Here is a 4340-nt window from a genome sequence, read left to right as displayed (position 1 = left end):
TGTGTACTCCATCCTTTTCTTGGTGATGGGCTTGTCCTCATCAATGGGGATGTCTCCCTCTATGTCAACTCCAACTGAATAACAGAGGTGACAAATGAGATGAGGAAAGGCTAACCTTGCCAAGGTGGAGGTCTTGTCCGCCACCTTATAGAGTTCTTGGGCTATAACCTCATGAACCTCTATTTCTTCTCCAATCATGATACTATGGATCATGATGGCCCGGTCTATGGTAACTTCAGACCGGTTGCTAGTGGGGATGATTGAGCGTTGTATGAACTCTAACCATCCTCTAGCCACGGGCTTGAGGTCATGCCTTCTCAATTGGACCGGCTTTCCTCTTGAATCTTGCTTCCATTGTGCGCCCTCTTCACATATGACTGTGAGGACTTGGTCCAACCTTTGATCAAAGTTGACCCTTCTAGTGTAAGGATGCTCATCTCCTTGCATCATAGGCAAGTTGAACGCCACCCTCACACTCTCCGGACTAAAATCCAAGTATTTCCCCCGAACCATAGTGAGATAATTCTTTGGATTCGGGTTCACACTTTGGTCATGGTTCTTTGTGATCCATGCATTGGCATAGAACTCTTGAACCATCAAGATTCCGACTTGTTGAATGGGGTTGGTAAGAACTTCCCAGCCTCTTCTTCGGATCTCATGGCGGATCTCCGGATATTCACTCTTTTTGAGTGAAAAGGAGACCTCGGAGATCACCTTCTTCAAGGCCACAACTTCATAGAAGTGGTCTTGATGCACCCTTGAGAGGAATCTATCCATCTCCCATGACTCGGAGGTGGAAGCTTTTGCCTTCCCTTTCCTCTTTTTAGAGGTTTCTCCGGCCTTGGATGCCATAAATGGTTATGAAAAAGCAACGCTTTTACCACACCAAACTTAAAATGTTTGCTCGTCCTCGAGCAAAAGAAGAAAGAAGAGAGTAGAAGAAGAAGAAATGAGGAAGAGGGGGAAGGTGGTGTGTTCGGCCAAGAGGGGGAAGAAGGGGTGTTTAGGTAGTGTGAAAATGAAAAGTGGAAGAAGGGTATTTATAGAAGAGAGGGGGGTAAAGGTTCTACCATTATGGGTGGGTTTGGGAGGGAACGTGGTTTGAATTTGAAGGGTGAGGTTGGTGGGGTTTTATGAAGGATGGATGTGAGTGGTGAAGAGAAAGAAGGGATTTGATAGGTGAGGGGTTTTTGGGGAGGAGGTGTTGAGGTGATTGGTGAATGGGGGAAGAAGAGAGAGAGTGATGGTAGGGTCCTGTGGGGTCCACAGATCCTGTAGTGTCAAGGAAAAGTCATCCCTGCACCAAATGTGGCTCAAAATCACGTTTTGAGCCATTTCTGGCGTTAAACGCCGGGCTGGTGCCCATTCCTGGCGTTTAACGCCAGGTTCTTGCCCTTTACTGGCGTTTAACGCCAGTCTGGTGCCCCTTTCTGGCGTTAAACGCCCAGAATGGTGCCAGACTGGGCGTTAAACGCCCAACAGCTAACATTACTGGCGTTTGAACGCCAGTTTCTTCTCCTCCAGGGTGTGCTGTTTTTCTTCCTGTTTTTCATTCTGTTTTTGCTTTTTTCATTGTTTTTGTGACTTCTTATGATCATCAACCTACAAAAAAGATAAAATAACAAAAGAAAATAGTTAACTATAAAACATTGGGTTGCCTCCCAACAAGCGCTTCTTTAATGTCATTAGCTTGACAGAGGACTCTCATGGAGCCTCAGAAATGCTCAGAACCGTGTTGGAACCTCCCAACACCAAACTTAGAGTTTGAATGTGGGGGTTCAACACCAAACTTAGAGTTTGGTTGTGGCCTCCCAACACCAAACTTAGAGTTTGACTGTGGGGGCTCTGCTTGGCTTTGTTTTGAGAGGAGCTCTTCATGCTTCCTCTCCATGATGATAGAGGGATGTCCTTGGGCTTTAAACACCAAGGATTCTTCATTCACTTGAATGATCAACTCTCCTCTATCAACATCAATCACAGCCTTTGCTGTGGCTAGGAAGGGTCTGCCAAGGATGATGGATTCATCCATGCATTTCCCAGTCTCTAGGACTATGAAGTCAGTAGGGATGTAATGGTCTTCAATCTTCACCAAAACATTCTCTACAAGTCCATGAGCTTGTTTTCTTGAATTGTCTGCCATCTCTAATGAGATTCTTGCAGCTTGCACCTCAAAAATCCCTAATTTCTCCATTACAGAGAGGGGCATGAGGTTTACACATGACCCTAAGTCACACAAGGCCTTCTTGAAGGTCATGGTGCCTATGGTACAAGGTATAGAAAACTTCCCAGGATCCTGCCTCTTTTGAGGCAGTTTCTGCCTAGACAAGTCATCCAGTTCTTTGGTGAGCAAGGGAGGTTCATCCTCCCAAGTCTCATTTCCAAATAACTTGTCATTTAGCTTCATGATTGCTCCAAGGTATTTAGCAACTTGCTCTTCAGTGACATACTCATCCTCTTCAGAGGAAGAATACTCATCAGAGCTCATGAATGGCAGAAGTAAGTCCAATGGAATCTCTATGGTCTCATTTTGAGCCTCAGATTCCCATTGGAACTCAGAGGAGATTGGTACACGCCCACTGAGGTCTTCCTCAGTGGCGTCCTCCTCCTCTCTTTCCTCTCCACATTCGGCCATGGTTATGGCTTTGCACTCTCCTTTTGGATTTTCTTCTGTATTACTTGGGAGAGTACTAGGAGGGAGTTCAGTAATTTTCTTGCTCAGCTGACCCACTTGTCCTTCCAAATTTCTGATGGAGGACCTTGTTTCATTCATGAAACTTTGAGTGGTCTTTATTAGATCAGAGACCATTGTTGCTAAGTCAGAAGTATTCTGCTTAGAACTCTCTGTCTGTTGCTGAGAAGATGATGGAAAAGGCTTGCCATTGCTAAACCTGTTTCTTCCACCATTATTGTTATTGAAACCTTGTTGAGGTCTCTCTTGATTCTTCCATGAGAGATTTGGGTGATTTCTCCATGAAGAATTGTAGGTATTTCCATAGGGTTCTCCTAGGTAATTCACCTCTTCCATGGAAGGGTTCTCAGGATCATAAGCTTCTTCCTCAGATGAAGCATCCTTAGTACTGTTTGGTGCATTTTGCATTCCAGACAGACTTTGAGAAATCAAATTGACTTGTTGAGTCAATATCTTATTCTGAGCCAGTATGGCGTTCAGAGCATCAATCTCAAGAACTCCTTTCTTCTGACTAGTCCCATTATTCACAGGATTCCTTTCAGAAGTGTACATGAATTGGTTATTTGCAACCATTTCAATCAGCTCTTGAGCTTCTGCAGGCGTCTTCTTCAGATGAAGAGATCCTCCAGCAGAGCTATCCAAAGACATCTTTGATAGTTCAGAGAGACCATCATAGAAAATACCTATGATGCTCCATTCAGAAAGCATGTCTGAAGGACATTTTCTGATTAATTGCTTGTATCTTTCCCAAGCTTCATAGAGGGATTCTCCATCCTTCTATCTGAAGGTTTGGACTTCCACTCTAAGCTTACTCCATCTTTGTGGTGGAAAGAACTTTGCCAAGAAGGCATTGACTAGCTTTTCCCAAGAGTCCAGGCTTTCTTTAGGTTGAGAATCCAACCATATTCTAGCTCTGTCTCTTACAGCAAAAGGGAATAGCATCAGTCTGTAGACCTCAGGGTTAACCCCATTAGTCTTGACTGTGTCACAGATTTGCAAGAATTCAGCTAAAAACTGATGAGGATCTTCCATTGGAAGTCCATGGAACTTGCAATTCTGTTGCATTAGAGAAACTAATTGAGGCTTAAGCTCAAAGTTGTTTGCTCCAATGGCAGGGATAGAGATGCTTCTCCCATAAAAATCAGGAGTAGGTGCAGTAAAGTCACCCAGCACCTTCCTTGCATTGTTGGCATTGTTGTTGTTTTCGGCTGCCATGGGTTCTTCTTCCTTGAAGAATTCGGTCAGGTCCTCTAAAGAGAGTTGTGCTTTGGCTTCTCTTAGCTTTCTCTTCAGGGTCCTTTCGGGTTCAGGGTCAGCTTCAACAAGAATGCCTTTGTCTCTGCTCCTGCTCATATGAAAGAGAAGAGAACAAGAAAATGTGGAATCCTCTATGTCACAGTATAGAGATTCCTTGAAATGTCAGAGGAAAATAGAAATAGAAAGAAGAAGGAGAAGAAGAATTCGAACTTTAATTAGATAAGGTTCGAATTGTGCATTTAGAAGGAGTGGTACTCCATAAATAGAAGGATGTGAGAAGGAGGGAAGAAGATTTTCGAAAATTCAATTAAAAGATTTTGAAAACATTTTGAAAATTTGATTGATAATTTTCGAAAATTGAAAGTGGAAGAGAAATCAAGTGATTTTTGAAAAA

The 4340-nt window shown here is 43.5% G+C and overlaps 1 non-coding gene across 1 annotated transcript; it reads left to right on the top strand.

The window, feature by feature from the left end:
* Nucleotides 1-3391: 3391 nt before the first annotated feature.
* LOC130964139 (small nucleolar RNA R71) lies at nt 3392-3499 on the top strand. Its single transcript, XR_009080247.1, has one exon. It is a non-coding gene; the product is annotated as a small nucleolar RNA R71 (small nucleolar RNA).
* The last annotated feature ends 841 nt before the right edge of the window (nt 3500-4340 follow it).

The sequence above is a fragment of the Arachis stenosperma genome, chromosome 2 (genome assembly GCF_014773155.1).
Source record: "Arachis stenosperma cultivar V10309 chromosome 2, arast.V10309.gnm1.PFL2, whole genome shotgun sequence".
Lineage (NCBI taxonomy): Eukaryota > Viridiplantae > Streptophyta > Magnoliopsida > Fabales > Fabaceae > Arachis > Arachis stenosperma.
The sequence above is the reverse complement of the archived record's forward strand: the minus strand, read 5'-3'. Positions and strand labels throughout refer to the sequence as shown.